At 36.2% G+C, this 22,123-nt stretch overlaps 1 pseudogene; it reads left to right on the top strand.

The window, feature by feature from the left end:
* LOC149243597 (serine/threonine-protein kinase AtPK2/AtPK19-like) overlaps positions 1-22,123 on the top strand; it is a 123,851-nt pseudogene that overhangs the window by 67,420 nt on the left and 34,308 nt on the right.

Below are 22,123 nucleotides of genomic sequence, written 5' to 3'. Positions count from 1 at the left end.
GGTCCCCACTTACTTAGTATTAGGAATAACACTAAATAAGAAGGGGGTTTGTTGGCACAACAGAATGCAGACAAGGAATGACCAAACATTTTGGATGGAAGGGACTTGATTTATAGGAAGGGAGAGGGGTTGTTGATCAACAAAAGAGGGAGGAAGTTCCACATCTCTAGGGGAAGATCCTAAAGGTAGGATCAAGGATCAAAATGGGAGAACTCAACAATATCTTTTCCAACAACATCTAGCTCGTTGTTCTCAAAGTTCTAGTAGGTGAAGCTACTCCTCCAATTAGGAAAGACTTCCAGAAGGGGTTCAACACGATTTTTCATATCAAAAGCTACACTGGCAGCACTAGGTCAACATGCTGCAGCAAGCCATCAATACGGGCCAATGGTGGTGCAAAGCGTGCTGATCCTGAAAACTAGGGTTTCAGGAAATTTTTCTTTCTCTCCAAAATTCTCTAGGGCAAGTCTTCTTCTATTCTTTAGGGATGTTTCTATATTAATTTCATGGTGATTACACTGAAATTTTTCGTCATTTTGATGCTTCAAGATATGGGACGGGAAGCGTGACAAAATACTATGTAACACTTCCTTCAACCCCTCTATCTTGACATTCATCATTGCTTCCAAGTCTAATTTTAAACCATCATTCAAAAATCCCATGTCCCTTTTTATACCATCTATCTTAACAGTCTTCATGGCTTCTAATTCATTTTTTGTTACTTTTTGCGAGAGCAAAATTTGTTGCACTTGGTCTCACAATTTTGATATATCATGTTGCATTTCTTCCTCTTCTTCATGTGTCATAGTAGAGGTTGTGGGTTTCTTACTAGGTGTTTCCATTTTATTTCTTCGGGGCATCAATTAATGATAATTATCTTCACTATTCCCTTTGAATCACTTCAAACTATTTTTTCAAACAAAACTTATGCAAATTTTAAAAACTACACACCTTTGTTTATTTCTTTGTAGGCGCTCGATATTCAATCTATTGTATCTCTGTAATTTATAATCTCCAAGGTCTGAAATTTCTTCATGTGGTATCCTTTTGAGACCTCTTTCTAATCCCACAAGTTTTATCGATATTGGATTATCCAATAAAGCGTTATACCTAATCTCCCACAACGACCTAATTATAGAATGGTTCGGTAGAGCACAGTTGTACGAAGTACCCCGTGTCACTATTTTGACCTTCAGCCCTGAAAACAATACCCAACAAACTATAGTACATCCTATTTCTGCTTCCTTTTATGAAATTTGAATCTGATGCTCAGAGAGAACGTTATGACAATTTTACCAAGGTCACGTGTTTGAGATGGAATTCGATAGCCTGCAAAAGCCCTAACTTCCTTGCATCATATCTCTGAAAATATAGTGAAACAAGATCTTGAATTCGTACACGAGGTTAACTGAGATTTCAACTCTACCAGGTTTTAATTTCAGCTTCTGAAGTGTCATAGAAAAAAATGTATAATGAAAATTCCACGATGACCTATTTGTAGTAGCGAAACCCTAGAATCGAAAGCTCGCATAGCAAATGTTATGCAACCAACTCACAAAATAGAATAAGAAATAGATCAACGACTTCAAAATTAGCCTCTTCGAGGGGAAACCTCCTTTACATTAGATAAATGAACAATTCCTAGATGATTCAAATGAAAAAACCTCCTTTCTATAAATAAGAGTCTAAGGGGTCACAATATAATCAAAGCCGACATAACAATAATAATGTAAGCGCACAACAATAACAATAGTGGGCTTCTATGGGGCATAATAATAAAAATATGGGTACTACATGGGTACAACAATAACAATAAGGGGCTACACTGATAATAACAATGAAGGAATACACTAGTATTATAGGGACCTAACAATTTTGATGGATAATATAAAAGGAAGGGCTGGTTGTTTCTCTATGGACGTAGCCCAAATTGGGTGAACCACATAGATTTGTGTCTCTCTTGTTTTATGTGTTTTTTGTGTTTATTTCTCTGTTATATTTTATGTGTTCCATTGCTCTGTAATATATAATTTTATAACACCCTATCCTACACCTGTGGAAATCGAAATTCCCTCTTGACAAAGCCTTTCTCAAAATGTCAAACTCTTGTTTCATTGTTAGAATGTAGTGTAACAACATTCTCTACCTCTGCACACAGTCCCGTAAATGGTGATTGTTATACTCCTATAGTTATAGGTGTCATATTTCATGATTGACTGGTTGAGCTCTGTAATATGTTCATCCTTTCCTTGCTGTAAATGTTTCCATAATATGAAGAAAATCAAAAAATAAAAATGTAAAGAGGGTATACCCTAAAAGAAAATTCAAAGGGTGAAAAAATAAATGGTCAAAAGAAAAAATGAAAAATGAACCCCAAATAAAAAAGACCAAGAAAGTGTGCAAGTCCAAATGCCACTAGTATCTCATTTTTGCAAAATAAATCATTGTGTGCAGCTTGTTAACTTCATGCCACAATTGATGAATGGCCAAACAGCTTAATCTTGGCCAGTTCAAGTTTCAATTTCATGTTTTAGATAGAGAATAAAAATCTGTCCAAACTGTTTAATCCTGGTAGATAAGTAGATAGGTAGAGAAGCAAAGGAGCTCAACTGTTTAATCTAATCCCTTGGAAGAAATAAGTACAGTCTTAGGTAGGCTTACAATGAAAAGAAAAGAAAACTGGAAAGGGGTTTGCGAGTCTAAGTGCACCCAAATGTAAAGAAGAAAACATGTTAGCCGAAGTAGGTAGGGTAGGCAGTTTTGATGTTGCAGAATGAGACTTGTGATAAATTTTGTCTCTCAAAGTGTTAAATTTACCTCTATCACAAGTGCAAAGCAGATACTCTTAGAGTAGCTCAAGCGAGGCATGACTAACTCCCTTCATCCTTTTCCCCAAATCATTTACTAATTCCCCCCAATGATATTAAGATTTGCTTAATATCACTAAGCCACTCATTCCTTTCATTCATTGCCTAAGTGAATTCCTACTTTACTTAGGAAGTCGACCATATTCCTTGTAAAAACCCCTTTTCTTCCCTTTTGGCCTAAGTTTTTATGTAAAAATTCAAAAAAATTATGCTTAGCGCTTTCCATTTTCACAAAATTCATATTAACTCATTCACTTTATTTTATATAAATCCCTTGTAAATCAATACCCATATCCCATATTATATATAATATAATCCCCATATTTTAATATTTCCCACCCCTGGTTAAATATATAACCATAAACGCTTTTTTTGGGAATTTATAAGTTCACCTGGAACTTATTAAAAAACCCTCGCCGCGCGCTCAAAGGTTAATTAACATCCAGTTAATTAACAACCTAATCACCCCGCAACCAATCAAACTGCACCCAATATCATTAACTTAACATTAATACGACCGGGCCTCCGCACATTAAAACTCCTCCATCTCCGCGCAGCACCCTCCGTTCGATCGGCGCCCTCGCATCGAATGACTGACAAACATATCGCGACCCCCTCATCCACTGAACTTTACCGCTGGGGGAGACAGTGGTATTTCCCCCGTACAAGTGCCACGCGTCACTCTCCTAGTGTGATCGCTGGCCCCTTCGCCCGAAACTGCCCTAGCCCAAAAGCGGTGCAGGAAAAATAGCTTACCGCCCTCCCGCCGACCCTTGCTGATGTCATCTACTGATGTCAGCCGTCCTTTGTTGACATCATCCTACCATGTCACCGTCCATACCACCATGTCACCTGCCACGACATCCTTACCGTACCCTCGCTGACATCATGCTGATGTCACCCACCCGAAAAATCAATTTTTCCTGCCAAAATTCTTTTTGGCTAATAAAGGGTAAAAAAAGGGTCATTCTTTATGTTTTCACTACAAAAACAGTGCTCCGGACATGCAAATCTTTCATGGTCGCGTTTCCAATGTTTCGACCACCTTCGACCAGAAAGGCCACAACGAGCTCCGCAGCCTGCTATTCAACCTGCACAGTGCATTTTCTTCTTCCTTTTATTAAAATTCGAAACAAAGCAGAGGGATTCCCGAGCTCATAGTAGAAGAAATAGAGATACATGCTATAGTCAGTATGAAACAGTCAGAGACATGATTTTCTAGAGGAAAGGCACTCAGAAGACACGTTAGTAGTTCATTTATTACCAAAAAGCGGTGAGCAGGAGTCAAATCAGCGATAAAGAGTATTAGAGGAGAATTAAAAAGGATCCAAACAAGTCAAAGAGTATCAGATCAAGCTTTAAAGAGTATCAGTGCAGAAATAAAGGCAAATCAAGTCAGCATTAAAGAGTATCCGAGCCAACAAAGAGAAGCAGGTCAGAAGTTAAAGAACAATTAATGCAAACAGTCAGTGCACAGCTACATTAGACAGCTACATGCCGAACCCTAATAGGCCTGCATCCAGCGCAACATCAGATATTTTTTCCCGAGCTGTTTCTACTTTTCTTGTAAATTACTTTAGGTTAAACTTAGATATTATCTCATAGCCTTGATGAGACATCCGGTTGTACATATTTTATTGTATAAATATCCCCTTCATCAGAGTTTTGAAGAGGTTGGGTATGTGTAGATTTCTCTAGACTTTGCTGTAATACTGAAATTTGGAATAAAAAGCTGTTGGGATCAAACGGTTGTCTGGTTTACTGGAAGAAGAATTGATGCAGAATACCTGTCACGGAATTCAAGAATCAACCCATGGATCAATGAGTACTTTCTACCCTATGTTTTACAGTTTTCTTGTCTATTATGTCATCTATGTTTCATGATCTGAATAGTAGAGAAAAAGATTAATCCAAAGTTTGCTTAGCTGCACTCTATTTTCAGTCTTTACTATTGTCTATGTTTTATTCAGAATTAGAATAAACAGTGAATTCTTAATTGCTCCTGTTTCCCCCGATTCTCTCATGTTGATTATTTGATAAAGAATTCTTAATTGCTCTTTGTCGGTAAGCTTTCACTTTCCCTCCTTCAATATGATGAAGGATTCTTAACTGCCCTTCACCCATTTGAGTCTATTCCATCTGATTCCATCCTTTAATTGTTCCATTGTTTGACTACCTTTCTTTGTGATGCCATCTTCTATTAGAAGCCGAATCTAGGAAACCATTCTCCTTTTTTACTCCATCATGCCCAATGGACTGAACTCTTCAGCTTTGCCTCACTGTTCTATTGAGTCTTACTACCCAAACTCAAAACAAAACCGTTGTACTTCATAACTAGCCTAAAACCTTCAAAAATAAAGCTAATTCATAAAGAGAGAGCCCTCTCTGGGTGCAGATTGGCTAGAATATATATCTAAAAGATTGGTCTGTGGTTACCTCAGCCGTATTCCCTTTCTTACAACTTTTGGGAACAACCTAAGTGATAACATCATTGGCAACTCCGCTGGGGATCTAAATAATTGTTTGTTACTGTTGTTTATTTCATAAGCTACAGATGGAGCCTGAAGTTAGCCAGGTAGCCTTTGAAACTACTTTTGCTTTGAAATTGCAGAAGTAAATAAATGCTACTTCAGTCTATCTCCGGTCTAGCTTATGGCTTGAACAGTTGGTTTCAAATGCTTGATCAGTTCCTCTTGTCAAATAAAATCTTTAAGAAAGTTTAAATCTCATATATGAAAGCCTCTTAAAGAAATCATAAAATTTGTTTTGAAAAATCATAAAAAATAAAAATAATCATAAAAATCTCAAAATTTTGTTTCTTGGAGAAACTGAACCTTTTCTTCAGAATTGTTTTACAGGTTTAGATCTGATCTGTGATGGTGGACAGGGATCAGACACACAAAGGTTAAAATCATCCACTTGGCGACTCCATATCATTTTCACAATCAAGACTCCACTGGAGAAATGAACCTGAAAGAACTGTATGAAAAGATCAGGCTTTTGATTTGGATTGTTATCCAAGACATTATGTTCTTTCTCATTGACAAGATTTTTCAATGTATATTGTATTTTAGAGATGACTTTAGATTAAATTTTTATTATTTTCCTTCCAGAAATATAGATGCAAATTCTCCTTACACATTTGAACAACAGTCTTCTAATTCTTATGAAGATCATTTTTCAGTTAAGGAGAATCCAAAAATCAAGACCAATCATCCAATCCCTAAACATATTCTGGTACCTCATAAAGTTCCTGATAGGTATAAACCACTCATTTTGCCTCCTACAGTCCATGCTTTCCCTAACGATTATCCCAAGTATCTCCCAAAATTTGATGGAGAGAATGGTGTCACTACCCAAAAACATATCCAAGTTTTTAAAGATTATCTTAACTTATTTGAAGTAGATGAAGTGGATGTTAATATTAGGCTTTTTCCTCTTTCTTTGCAAGGCAAAGTCAGGAGTTGGTTCAAAAACCTGCCTGAGGCAAGTATCTCAAATCTTGAGCAGTTTCTCAAACTCTTCCTTGATAGATGGATAATCAAAGTCAATCTCCTCATGATCATAGAAGAATACAATCAGTTAAAAAGACATCCAGATGAAACAGTACAACAATTTTCATACAGATTCAATCAAATCTATCATTCAATACCATTGATTATAAAACCTCCCCTTGATTCAGCTCTACTGCATTACCCAAGAGCATTTGATTTAGAGAGAATTTCATCTGAGAGAGAGAAACCCCTTCACTATGGAATATATGCAGAACATGGCAGTGGATGTAGAGGTTAATCTGAAAATTAGAAAAGAAAAGTTGAAAACAGAGAAAGAGGAAAAACTTGACATTTTGATAACGAAAGTAGAGGAAACGATACAGAAGATCACAATGAAAGTTGAATGCTTTTTTCAAAATCATCATGACACATTTGTTTCACAAGAAGAAAGGGTTGATATTCATGAACAATTTTTTACCAACTCAACCAACCATAGATCAGAAGACAGATTCATAGAGCAATGTGTGGAGGAGCAATCTCCTGATCTACTGTGTGCATTTGATAACTTTTCTTCTTTCAATAATTCACCCAAATATGATCAATATGATGATGATAATGTTTCTCAAATCCAAATTAACCTTGCAGAGGAATCAGAAGATAATTTTGGGAATAATAAAATTCAGGACCAACAGCTTGAAAGAAGTGATCAGCTTGTTCATTGCAGCAATGAGAATGGGGAGGGAAGTGCAAAAAAATTTCAAATCAATAAAGGAACTTTACCATTTGTTTTAATTCTTTTCAGTTTATTAGAGATAACTATCATGCAATTTGAAATCAAAGGTCAACAAGTCTTGATATTAACCATCTAGAGGGCAATCAAATCGTTGTTCAAGACTTGTCATATTTAGATTTGCAGCCCCAAAATGCCATTAAATGTCAGGTTGCAGAAGAAGACTTGGAAGCAGCAACATATGATCAAAAAGCCCAAGTTGATTCCTTGCCCCTTTGTTTTGAATCATCTGAATTGTTTAAAAAAAAATAAGAACAACTGGTAGAAATCTGTCAAGTTCCATTTGAACCCGTGTGCAATAAGTTGCAAGAATCCTTCCAAGTTCTCTATGATCCAATAGCTGACAAGTTGAATGATGAAAGAAATTAGAATTCTTCTCCATTAACAGACTATGAGAGTCAAAATCAAGATGATAATGGTTTTACAAGACAGGCATTACAATCAGTTAAAATATCACCACAAAGAACAATTGAAAACATACATGGTGATAAAGACAAAAGTGGTTTCTCAAATCCAAGGCATGAAAGCTATCCAGAACATTTGTACAGTTGTTTGAATTAGTTCGAGATTAGTGTATATATTTTTCAGTATCCTTTTGTACAGTTTCTAGATTTAGCAAAGGAGATCAAGAATTTCCTTATCTTCTCACAGGTTAAAAAGCCAAATTTGATTGCAAGATCTCAATTTTAAACACCATCAAACACAAGCAATACAGGTCATTGACGTATATAATTCTTAAGTGGTTGCATTGGTTGTTTCATTTTACCTAACCAGCAGTCAGAAGGCTGATTAGAGTAAAGTAGGTAGGATTTCAGTTTGTTTTAATTCAGCTTTCAGTAAGTTAGAAAATAAATCCTTAAATGTTTGAATCCAAGATCTTGATGATTTACTAATTTGGTTTGGAAGTTGCAGCACCTTTTTTTGATTTCAGGTCAGATCTCAGAGTTGTGCAGGAGAAGGTTGAGAGGATTTTAATGAAAAAACCAAGGCTGCAAGTTCCTACCCAAGTAACAAGGTGCTCAAGCAGGATTCAAAGAGGAAGAAAAAATGAAAAAAAGTGTGTTTAAATATGGATTGGATAGTAACTTGCTACAGTTGAAGCTTGAAGAGAAGGCCCTAAGCTTCAGAAAGTGTGCTGTCATATATACAATAAAGCAACCAGCAAAAGGAAAATTTCAGAGTAGAGAAAAAGTTCTGCATAAGGCCATCTGACCTGCTGTTCTTGACTTTCCACCAGGGAAAGCCATCCCCAAGTGGAGCCAGTGTTATACTCCTATAGTTATAGGTGTCATATTTCATGATTGACTGGTTGAGCTCTATAATATGTTCATCCTTTCCTTGTTGTAAAGGTTTCCATATTATGAAGAAAATCAAAAAATTAAAAAATGTAAAGAGGGTATACCCTAAAAGAAAAATCAAAGGGTGAAAAAATAAATGGTCAAAAGAAAAAATGAAAAATGAACCCCAAATAAAAAAGACCAAGAAAGTGTGCAAGTCCAAATGCCAATACTATCTCATTTTTGCAAAATAAAGCATTGTGTGCAGCTTGTTAACTTCATGCCACAATTGATGAATGGCCAAACAACTTAATCTTGGCCAGTTCATTTTTCAATTTCATGTTTTAGATAGAGAATAAAAATCTGTCCAAATTGTTTAATCTTGGCAAATAAGTAGATAGGTAGAGAAGCAAAGGAGCTCAACTATTTAATCCAAGCCCTTGGAAGAAATAAGTACAGTCTTAGGTAAGCTTACAATGAAAAGAAAAGAAAACTGGAAAGGGGTTTGCTAGTCTAAGTGCACCCAAATGTAAAGAAGAAAAAATGTTAGCCAAAGTAGGTAGGGTAGGCAGTTTTGAAGTTGCAAAATGAGACTTGTGATAAATTTTGTCTCTCAAAGTGTTAAATTTACCTCTATCACAAGTGCAAAGCAGATACTCTTAGAGCAGCTCAAGCGAGGCATGACTAACTCCCTTCATCCTTTCCCCAAATCATTTACTAATTTCCCCCAATGATATTAAGATCTTCTTAATATCACTAAGCCACTCATTCCGTTTCATTCATTGCCTAAGTGAATTCCTACTTTACTTAGGAAGTTGACCATATTCCTTGTAAAAACTCCTTTTCTTCCCTTTTGGCCTAAGTTTTTATGTAAAAATTCCAAAAAATTATGCTTAGCGCTTTCCATTTTCACAAAATTCATATTAACTCATTAACTTTATTTTATATAAATCCCATGTAAATCAATACCCATATCCCATATTATTTATAATATAATCCCCATATTTTAATATTTTCCGCCCCTGGTTAAATATATAACCATAAACGATTTTTTTGGGAATTTATATGTTCACCTGGAGCTTATTAAACAACCCTCACCGTGCGCTCAAAGTTTAATTAACATCCGGTTAATTAACAACCTAATCACCCCGCAACCAATCAAACTGCGCCCGATATCATTAACTTAACATTAATACGATCGGGCCCCCGCCCATTAAAACTCCTCCATCTCCGCGCAGCGCCCTCCGTCCGATCGGCGCCCTCGCATCGGATGGCTGACAAACATATCGCGACCCCCTCATCTGCTAAACATTATCGCCTGGGGAGACAATGGTATTTCCCCCATACAAGCGCCACACACCACTCTCCTAGCGTGATCGCTGCCCCTCTGCCCGAAACTGCCCTAGCCTAAAAGCGGTGCAGGAAAAATAGCTTACTGCCCTCCCTCCGACTGTCGCTGATGTCATCAGCTGACTTCAACTGTCCTTTGTTGACGTCATGTCACCATCCATACCACCATGTCACCTACCACGACACCCTTACCATACACCCACTGACATCATGCTGACGTCACCTGCTCGAAAAATCAATTTTTCCCAACAAAATTCTTTTTGGCTAATAAAGGGTTAAAAAAAGGGTCATTCTTTATGTTTTCATTGCAAAAACAGTCCTCCGGGCATGTAAATTTTTCGTGGTCGCGCTTCCAATGTTTCGACCAGAAAGGCCATAGCAAGCTCCACAACCTGCTATTCAACCTGCACAGTGCATTTTCTTCTTCCTTTTATTACAATTCAAAACAAAGTAGAGGGATTCCCGAGCTCGCAGTAAAAGAAACAAAGATACATGTTGCAGTCAGTATGAAACAGTTAGAGACATGATTTACCAGAGGAAAGGCACTCAAAAGACATGTTAGTAGTTCATTTATTGCCAGAAAGAGGTGAGCAGGAGTCAGATCAGTGATAAAGAGTATCAGAGGAGCATTAAAAAGGATCAAAAAAAGTCAAAGAGTATCAGATCAAGCTTTAAAGAGTATCAGTGCAGAAATAAAGACAAATCAAGTTAGCATTAAAGAGTATCTAAGCCAACTAAGAGAAGCGGGTCAAAAGTTAAAGAATAGTTAATGCAAACAGTGGGCGCACAGCTACTTCAGACAGCTACAGGCTGAACCCTAATAGGCCTGCATCGAGCGCAACATCAAATATTTTTTCCCGAGCTGTTTCTACTTTGCTTGTAAATTGCTTTAGGTTAAACTTAGATATTATCTCATAGCCTTGATGAGACATCTGGTTGTACATATTTTATTGTATAAATAGCCCCTTCATTAGAGTTTTGAAGAGGTTGGGTATGTGTAGATTTCTCTAGACTTTGCTGTAATACTGAAATTTGGAATAAAAAGCTGTTGGGATCAAACTGTTGTCTGGTTTACTGAAAGAAGAATTGATGCAGAAGACCTGTCACAGAATTCTTGAATCAACCCATGGATCAATGTGTACTTTCTACCCTATGTTTTACAGTTTTCTTGTCTATTATGTCATCTATGTTTCATGATCTGAATAGTAGAGAAAAAGATTAATCCATAATTTGCTTAGCTGCACTCTGTTTTCAATCTTTACTATTGTCTGTGTTTTCTTCAGAATTAGAATAAACAGTGAATTCTTAATTGCTCCTATTTCACCTGATTTTCTCATGTTGATTATTTGATAAAGAATTCTTAATTTCTCTTTGTCGGTAAGATTTCACTTTCCCTCCTTCAATATGATGAAGGATTCTTAACTGCCCTTCACCCATTTGAGTCCATTCCATTTGATTCCAGCCTTTAATTGTTCCATTGTTTGACTACCTTGCTCTGTGATGCCATCTTCTGTTAGAAACCAAATCTAGGAAACCATTCTCCTTTTTGACTCCATCATACCCAATGGACTGAACTCTTTAGCTTTGCCTCACTGTTCTATTGAATCTTACTACCCAAACTCAAAACAAAACCCTTGTACTTCATAACTAGCCTAAAACCTTCAAAACCAAAGCTAAATCATAAAGAGAGAGCCCTCTCTTGGTGCAAATTGGCTAGAATTTGTATCTAAAAGATTGGTCTGTGGTTACCTCAACCGTATTCCCTTTCTTACAACTTTTAGGAACAACCTGAGTGATAACATATATCTATATGCTTGGATCAAACATGAAATACATGATTCTTAGAGATATTGATGCAACTTTTATTATCACAGTAGATCATAGTTGGATCCATCATCTGATCAAATAGTCCAACAAGTATCTTTCTCATCTAGAACACCTCATATGTTGCTTAAGTTGCAACCATGTATTATGCTTCTGCCAAGATGAGTGCTACATATAATTTCTTCCTCTTGTACCAAGAAACAATTGTAGACCCAACACTGATAATTCCACCTGATGTACTCTTTTAGTCTAATGGATTCCTCGCCTATTCTGCATCTGTGAAGCCATGCAACTTCACTCTCTTTGTCCATCTATACCATATTCCAAACTGGGTAGTTCCTCTGAGGTACCGTAGAACATGCTTAGTTGCATTCCAAAATAGTTTGGTTAGCCTAACCATAGCTTGGCTTAGTTTTTTGACTGCATAGCACATATTTGGTTGTGTGTTTGCAAGATACATTAGTGAGCCCACCAACTATTGATAAATGGTAGCATCCACTTCCTCAGTTGAAGTGACATCCTCCTTCCTCTAGTTGGTCAATAGAGGTGTCTCCATGGGTTTAAAACTCTCCATGCAAAATATCTGTAGTATCTAATTTGCATAATTTCCTTGAGACACAAATAGTTCTCCCTCGCTTTTTCATACTTCCAACCTGAGGAAGTAGTGCATGATACCCATGTCCTTCATTTCAAATTTCCTTGCAAGGTACTCCTTGCAAGATCGGATCAACTATTCATCACCAATTAAAATTAAATAATCAACATAGAAGACAATAATAAGCAATTTACCTTCTACCAATATATGATAGAGTTTTGCATCCGCTCCACTTTTGGTGAAGCCCAAATTGGTAAGATGGCTATCAATCCTAGTGTACCAAGCACAAGGTAGTTGTTTGAGACTGTACAATGCTCACTTTTGTCTGCACACATGAGACTCTCCAATAGATGTCTCAAAATCTTATGGTCGCTCGATGTACACCTCCTCCTCAATAACATTGAGGAATGTTGGTTTTACATCCATATGGTGGACTTCTACCACATCTGTATAGCCAGATCACGAATTGATTTAATGGATGAGTACCTTGCTACAAGATCAAGGGTCTCCTCATAATGAATTACCTCAACTTGAGAGAATCATTTGGCCACAAATCTAACCTTATACTTCTTTATGCTTTTGTCTATTGCATGCTTAGCCTTGAAAGATCCATTTGGAAACCACAACTAATTTATCTTTTGATCTTAGGACCACTTACCAAATATTGTTCTTTACAATGGATTTGTATTCCTCCACCATTGCATCAACCCATACAGGTTGCTCTACTTCTTCCTTGAAAGAGGGTGGCTCAGTCTTTACAATCTTAGTCATTAGAGCCATGTAACCAACATATTGTTCAGGTGACCTTCTCGGCCTGCACAAAGTTGAAGCTGCTCCCACATTCTCCCTCATGTCTTGCACAAGTCTATCATCTTCTCTTGTCCTTTTCCTATCTTCTCTAGATGGTTATGCTTGAGTGGATGTCTCTACTCTTTTCTCCTAATTTTTTTTACTCTCCACAACTTCCTAAGGATTCCCCTTTAGAGCTAAAAGCTCCTCTTTTGGTGGAATCTGAAGCTCCCTCTCAAGAGAGCATCGTGTCGCTTTTTCCTCATCAAACTTTACATCCCTTCACACAACTGTGATTCTGAGGGATGGAAAGTACACATAGTAGTTGTGTGGAGTTTCTATGTAACCCACAAATACCCCCAAATCTTCTTTTAGCTCAAGCTACTTCCTTGATTCATTCGAGACATAGGAGTAAACAAAAGCTCCAAAAATCCTAAAGTGAGACACATATGACTTCCTTTTTGAGAAATCCTCCTCCAATGTAATCATACCAAAGAATCCAATGAGGACTTCAGTTTTGAAAACATATTGTTGTGTTGCATGCCTCAACCCACAAATTCATATGTAGGCCTTGGTCATGTAACATCCCCCTCACTTCTCCCACTATGCTACGGTTCTTTCTCTCAGCCACCTCACTCTGCTGTGGGTTTTGGGGTGTTGTCAACTCTCATTGAATGCCTTCTTTTGCACATAAGTTCTTGAATTCATTCAACACGTACTCACCTCCGTTATCGCTCCTAAGTGCCTTCACCTTCTTGTTGATTTCTTTCTCAACCAATGCCTTTAATTCTATGAACTTGGTGAATGTATCATATTTCTTCCACATGAAGAAAATCTAACACTTCCATTAGAATTCATCAATAAAAATGACAGAATATTTGTGTGTGGTAGTGGAGGCTGTCAAGCAAGGTCCACAAACATCATAGTTGATCCTTTCTAGGACTGCATGTGCTTTGTTGTCCTGATCATGGAATGTGGATTTTGTGTACTTCCCAAAAGTACATCCTTCGAATACATCGTGCTACTCAAGTGCTCCTTTGGTGAGGCTAGTGGTTATTTGTTGTATAATCTTCAAGGTGTCATGATGCAAATGGGCAAGTCTGTTATGCCAAAGTTCACTGACATTGTGGCCCTACACTTTCTCCTCCTTAGTGCTTAATGCAACACAATCTTCCACATCTATATTATACAAGTTCTTCACACGAACCCTGATTTTCTTCACCAGTTTTGTGGCTGTGTCTCAGGAATGTTTTTCCTTTGCTGAAGATCACATAAGAATCACGATCTTACAAAACTACAACATAGATGAGATTTTTCTTTAGGCCTAGAACAAATGCCAAATCCTTGAGCATGAGAGGGTAGCTTGAATCCCTCTGAAAGGTGAATGTACCAATTTAGGTCATGCTATACCTTCTGTCATCCCCCAACTCAATGTGCATCTACAAATCTTTCTCCTCCAAACCACTGAAAAACTCTCTACACCCTACCATGTGGAATGAAGCACCTGATTGCAAGTATCACACACTCCCCATCACTGTGTTGACCATGCATGTGATAAGGGTAACTTCAAGCTCGAACTGTGAAGGCAGGGCTTCACCTATTGGTCCTCCTGAGGTCTTCTTGCCTGTCGTTTTGTGTGGACACTTCATGGAATAATGCCCGAATTCATGAAAATTAAAGAATTTAGTTTTGAACAATTCTTTCTTCTTTCCCCCTTGGCTAGATTTAGGTTTTGTTTGAGATTTCTTTCCTTTTTCCTTCTTTCCCTTTCCAACCAATGAAAAATTTTCTTCATCCTCACCCTTGGATGAAGTCCCATCTCTAGTATTCTGCCTTATTTCCTCCTGTACCAAATTAGACCATAAGCATTCACAATTTGGTAGTTTCTCCCTCCCTGTTCACTGAATTTTGATATCTATACCAACTCTTGGGAAGGCAAAAAAGGGCTAGGTTTACCAAGTCATCTTTTACAACATTAACACCAACCCCACCAAGTTCATCACGACATTGTGGGAATGTGCTCAAATATTGCACTAGCTTCTTATGGTGACTACTATTCTCAAACAATTCTATTAGTGCTTTCCACATTGTGAATGGAGTTTATTTCTTGTGGAGATTTTATACAATGTGATCTTCTACTCCCTCCAAGATTATTCTCCTCACCTTGGATACATCTTTCTTCCACTAAGCAAGGTTTTAGGCATCGTAAGCTTGTGGTTTTGCAACATCTGTTTTGATTTATTCTAACAAGCCATTATCGTCCATAATCACCTCCATGTGATCCTTCCATGCAATAAAATTAGAGGTGCCTTCCAAGGCATACTCTAGCATCAACCTGTTGAAGGTCATCTTCTTAGCTCTAAAGAGATCCTGCTTCAGTGAACTGCAAATTCACTCCTCTTGATAAACCAATTTGAAATTCTTGCTCTACTCTGAACCTTGATTTGATACCATGTAGAAATTATGGTGTATATTTGCAACTTCTCATGAAGTTTCAATCCAAATCAGAACACACAAACCTACTCTACTACTATGTAGAAGTTAATTCACAATTTACAACAAAATTTTCAGATATGCACTAAGAAATGACACACATGAACACAATATATTTCCTGGGGAAAGTAATATGCTAAAACACTTAATTCTTGCTTGCATTAATATGATGAATAGAGATGTATTACAATTGCCTTGCTCAATTGAGCAAAGCCTACAAGTGAATAACCTATCTCTCTGCTCATTGAGAAACTCTGACCCACACTTAGTCAATTTTTTTTTCTTAAGCCCCTATTTCCTTGTGCAATTCCTTGATAAATTAGGCCCCTATTATTTAGGAATTTATTCAAAATGGATTGCATGATTCCCAAGGTTGATCATCTGACTGCATGCAACACCAGTATAGTCAAGACCAGTCTACAATTGATGTTACACTACTTTGTAATCTCCACCACAGTTGGGGAACTCGAATTCTCTGCATGCGCTAGCTATTTTGGGGTGATTGATGAGTTAATTGGATGATCACTGAGTTTGAATAAGGTCCCATTGCAAAACTAACCTTCCACTAGTTCCTCCAGTAACTGGGACTAGTTTAATTGAAAACAACTTGAGACAACTCACCCTCATTGCTACAAACTAGCAATCACACATGCTTGACTGAAATCTGACTCCTCCAACTCGAATTTACTAAGTAAAATAGGTGACACAAGCCATGTCACACAAGCTAACTACATCCAAGTTGCTTTTTGATGTGGAAATTAAAAATTTCTTGATTTAATCAAGGAAAAATAAAATTGATAATTTATTGTTGCATTTTTCAACAATTATTTTGTATTATATGGCTTCAAAACAAAATTGTTTGGGTTTGCTGGAATGCAAGTTTAGGTCAAAGTGTACCATATGATTTCAAGCTACAATACTACATATTGTCCTTCATATAACAGGGGAGACAACAACATGTTTTGTTTTTGTTTGGGTTTGCTATGACACAGGTTTAAGTCGAAGTGTACCATATGAATTCAAGCTACAATATTGCATATGGCCTTGCCTATAACAAGCGAGACAAGGGAAAGTTCTGATTTTGGATATTGACCTTCCTTTTCCCACAAATTCTTGAGTGTGCATTAGTGTATCGTAGTGCCAATTTTCTCATGTTTTTTCAAATGCCAGTCTCAAAGGAGATGCACATTCACCTATATTTGTTTTAGAAGATGAAGCAAAGACATGTTTCTACTTTCTCACTTGTACTACAATTTTTGTCCATTACTACATGGTACTCAAGTTTGGTTTTGGGATGTGATATATTGTAAAGAACATTTCTCAGTTGTGACCATGTTCTTTCTCAAGCCTTGGCTACTCAACACCCTTATGCTTGATGTCCTATCTTCAAATATTTTCATTTCATTGCTCTGGAATGCTTTTCCATTTGAGGTATGTTATTGGTCCTTGTGTTTTTTTATTTATAAATACAAGTGAAAGTATTCCATTTTAAGAATTATAGGAGAATATTGAATTTTCAAATATTTTTGTTCATGTTTTGGATTCAACCGAGAAATTTGGTTGAATTCCTTATATTAAGGATCCTCAAACCATAAATAGGAAATATCCTTCATTATCTCACCCATCTCCTTAACTTAATCTTGGAGGGAAGTTGAGAAAATTGTTTTGAATAACAAAGAGCGAGATGAGAAAGGAAACATAATGGAAAAACTTGAGACAATATTTTTTTGATTTTCTCACTGGGAAGCTCAAAAGACCCTAAGTCCTTCTAGCTCAAGGTTACTCAAAACATTGGAGTTGATGATTTGAGTTGCTTAAGGTGGTTGGACAAGGTGCATTTGGTAAGGTGTTCCAGGTTAAAAGAAATGGAACATCAGAGATTTATGCTATGAAAGTTATGAGGAAAGACAAAATTATGGAAAAGAATCATGCTGAATACATAAAATCTGAAAGGGATATTATGACAAGGATTGAGCATCCCTTTATTGTTCATCTTAGATACTCCTTCCAGGTGCCATTTCCCTTTTCTCTGAATCTTGGTTATGATTATTTTTTGTCCTACAATTTAAATTGTAAATTCCATTTTGGTTTACAAAGCTACATATTAGTTCTCTTTTGGTGCCCTCATCTTCCATCATCCATCTGTAGAATGTGTCCCTTCCTCATGTATGGCCCAATAGTTTTGATCCCTTATGGAGTTTGCACTTTAGATCTACACTTTGCAAGTCAAATATATCTGTGTTGTTGTCAATTATGTCTGTGCTATATTCTCATTAATATCATCACAACTACTAGCAAGAAATTGCTATATTCTCAAATTTCCTATGAAACATTCATTGTATTCGAGTTTCTAGAAAGGGAATCTACAAAATAAATAAGGTCTTCTTTGAATAGACTACGTGTAGAAGCAATACAAAATTCTATACTAAAATAATTGGTACCATTGTGAGTCATTCTGTAACCACACCAATGGGTACCACACTAGATCTATAGTCCTTACAACAGGAAAAATCTACTTGCCATTTTTCTTATATGTACACTAATGGTCCTTTCTTCTTTCCAATGACATAGAGCCACCACTAGTAGACTATAGAATATGTTTCAATATGTCCATTCCGTAGGTCGTTTCCCCAATTCCTTCTATTGATACTGCATGTCAGTCTGATATATCTAATTTAGGACCTTCAACTTGTTAAACGTTTATACTTGTAACTATGCCACATCCCTATTTTCATAAAATTTGAGTAATGTTTCTCCTTATCTATCTGTTTAAGTTGAATGAATAGGATTAGAAGTGGAGTAATTTAGTCTTCTTCTAGAATTACACTCTTTCAAGGTATAATTCCAATTCGGTGACAAGATTATTTCTAAAAATATTTATTTTAAATTACTGGTACACCATAAAGATAAAATAATATTAATTAATGACCATGAAATCATTAATTATAATGATTATAAGGTGAGGTAGGTGGTTAGGTGACCTAACTGTCATAGGGTTTATAAATGAAACTATGTACAATGTGTTTGTCACATTCATTACGGAATGTTGAGATCTCCACTCTCAAAACTAGAAATACAATTCCTATAATGTTGACATAAAATCCAGTAACAAGTTCCAACACACCAGATTTTAGTCCAAAAATCTAGTCTGTGCCCTGCAAAACATCAGCGTGTACCTCATAAATACTTTAAATCAACCAAAAACCAAATAATGTTATACCACCAATCTGACACAATAATTTGTATACCATCCGATGATGCAATCCAACCTAACACAAAAGTGCATTTGCACCAGCTCAAATTCTCAATTTGGAAATACTCAAAAAAATTGGATTCAATTCAAACTTGGATAGTTATCTATTTCACTTTATCCGTTTGTGCTTTCTTTAGGTCAAAATTGTTCATATTGAGTTTATGGCATTGAGAGTGGATATATCAACATTAGGTATGAATGCTACCATTTTTTTGGTCAACTTTTTCTAACTTATATGCCAGACTGCATATTGAGTTGCAGGATTCGTGCCTGATTGGGGTTCATCCAAGTTGAAACCCATTGTTGTAGGTTGGGATTGTTTAGTTAGAAACTCTAGCTTTGGGGTCATTGGTTAAAGCGTGTATTTTTGGTTTCAAGGTGATCAACTATATGACATTCACAGGATTGGTATTTGTGTAAATGTCAGTAGTCTAACCTCAGGCTGCCTAATATGCTCTTGCTACAACATGTTATTAATGAATTACAATAATTGTTCTCTTCCATACATTGTGTGTTTTGTGTGCATAAATGAAACTCATAATCGAGCAAAACCTCTACTGGAATCTGATTATGTTGCAAGAAATCACCATTTTTTATTACACTTTGTTTGTTCTATGTATTCAGACAAAATATAAACTTTATCTCGTATTGGATTTTATAAATGGTGGGCATCTCCTCTTTTAGCTTCAACGAAAAAGGCTCTTTAGGTATCTTCTAATATTTCAACCATCTATTGTCCTGCTTTGCATGCCTCGATATTTATTTCTCTAAATGTGCTTGATGTTTATTAAACATTTCTCTAATATGTAAATGTTGTGTTTTCTAGTGAGGATTTAGCTCGGGTTTACATTGCAGAAATCATTTCTATTGTTTCATACCTTCATCAAAATGGGATCGTTCATCGGGATCTTAAACCTGAGAACATTCTTCTAGACTCTGAAGGCCATGTAAGTGCATGTGTCTTGACTAAATTATCACATTGGGACTTCTATTCCTTCTCTCATGCATGGTAGTGGGGAAGATAGCTAGGGTAAATGTAAATCAAATGCATATGCCTCTTTTCTTGTTATATCAAAGTCATGGAATATTCTTGTTGGATATTCTTATTCCAATTTCAAAATATCACAATTTCTAATCCCCATTGGGAAACATTTTAGGATAAGTTGACTGATTTTGGGCTAGCAAAGGAAGTAAATGAGTCAGGTCAATCCAATAGTATGTGTGGGACTCCAGAATACATGGAACCTGAAATTATTCAAGCTAAAGGCCATGATAAATTTGTTGATTGGTGGAGTGTTGGAATTCTACTGTATGAGATTCTCACTGGAAGAGTAAGCAACCGTACATATGAAGAATTTTAGGTGTGAATGCATCAGCTAGTTAATTCACATATTAGCATTAGATTTTGTGTATTTTGTAGTGTCCCTTCACTGGTAACAACCACCAGAAGGTACAAAATTAAATCATCAAAGATAAAGTTAAATTGCCGCCATTTTTACCAGTGAATCCCATTCATTGCTAAAAGGTGTATGTTTCTCAACATTCCTTCTTCAAATCTTGTATCGATGTTATTGTTGTGTGTGGAATTAGATCAATTGACATTGGCCACTGTGAGCTTACCGTCCTTGATTATTAACATTGAAGAAGATAGTGGGTCCTATGAGTAGTTGGTTGAAAATTTTGACACAAACTTCCTACTTAATTTTTGTATTGAAAGAGGGGAAATATTTGATGCCGTTTTGTAAAATTATGAAAGCAATCATATAGATTTTCTTGCCCAAGAACCCTTTGAAGCATATGAGCCAGTGAATTCACTGTTTACTGTTGTAGATGAAAAATATGGTAGTAAATAAGCACAAGTAAACCCTCATCAAGACCCCTTAAGTAGTGATCATCCCATCATTTTTTCCAAGGAGGTGTTCGAACTTGACATAGAAAATGAAAAGTGGGATGATTCAGAAGAAGGAAGCTTGGGTTTAAACTTGTAAAATTTGATTTCAAAACTAGATTGTGACAAAGATGAGGTGGAATGTAAAATTCCCTTAAGAACTGACATCTCCACAACAAGTCCTCCTTTCCAATGAACAACCTACAACTAGCAACACAAATTGTATATGGGCCTTGCCATGCCATGCCATAGTTTTTTCTCAAGAAGAATATCCTAGTATTAATTTTACAACTTGGCTAGAAGGATGTTTTTCATGGTACCCTAGATCTGACACCATACATAGATGATACAATAATGTTGGTTGTAGTGAACCTTGAGTCATGAGATCTATATTTTCCTTTGAGAAGATGGAAGCTACCAAGAAAGGATAAATCCTGACAAACGTTTGACTATAAAGTCTCCCAATCTTAGCTCGTGTGTCTCGTAGTCTCCTCATGACTATACCAAGCTTTAGGGATAGGACCCAACATTTGAATGAATAAATGAACCGAAAGTTGAGAAACTATATCAAGGAACAACGTAGATCTAATCTTGTGATAAAATATAACCATAATTATTGTGAAAAGGAATAGGGAATATTAAGAACCTTTATTAATATATTGCAACATTGTTTTTGAAATTTTAATTCAATATTACTCTGTGAAAATTAAATTTCAATAAAATAGCAAAGAAGGATGGATTGGTTGTTCTATAGACATAATATGAATTGATAAAAAATTCATAGGGTTATCTCTATTCTTATCTTTCATTTTTGCTTCAGTTCTTTCAAATATACTATATATTAGATAACTTCGAACTCAATTCAAATCAAATTAAAATAGAAGAAACCTAATTATGAAGATGTTTCTCTTTCTCCACTACATTGGAATGTTGTTTTTTCTTACTTATATTTGGATTTCAATGGCAATAATCTTCGTTATATATTGCATATAACATGAAGTTGACACCATAGTAAACATATGGATATCCCATTAAGTGTGACCTAAAGATGATTTAAATAATCTTACGTGTAGGCTAAGTACATGGTAGAGTTTTCAGAGGTGTAAAGTTTTATGTGATTTTCAACTCATATGTAGAGAAATGAGAAAATATATTGTGTGCCACTTAACCTATAGAAACTAATCCTGAATTAAAGGATGCAAAGTTCAACTAAGGAGAAATGCAAAAATATAATGTGTGCCACCTAACTTGCAGAAACTGATCCTGAATTAAAATGATACATAGTTCAACCAAGCAAGGTGTTCTTCAATAACTTCAATTGTGGACTTGCTTAAATTTTTATATTGAAAGAGGGTAAATATTCGATGTGATTTTGCAAAATTATCAAATATATACTACATAGTTGCTTGCCCAAGAAGTGACTGAAGCATATGAGCTAGTGAATTCACTGGATATTGTTGTAGAAGAAAAATATGGCAGTAAGTAAGCACAAGTAAACCCTCA

The sequence above is a fragment of the Pinus tabuliformis genome, chromosome 8 (assembly GCF_031772625.1).
Source record: "Pinus tabuliformis cultivar Carrire ecotype Pingquan chromosome 8, CPIR1, whole genome shotgun sequence".
Taxonomy (NCBI): Eukaryota; Viridiplantae; Streptophyta; class Pinopsida; order Pinales; family Pinaceae; genus Pinus; species Pinus tabuliformis.
The sequence above is the reverse complement of the archived record's forward strand: the minus strand, read 5'-3'. Positions and strand labels throughout refer to the sequence as shown.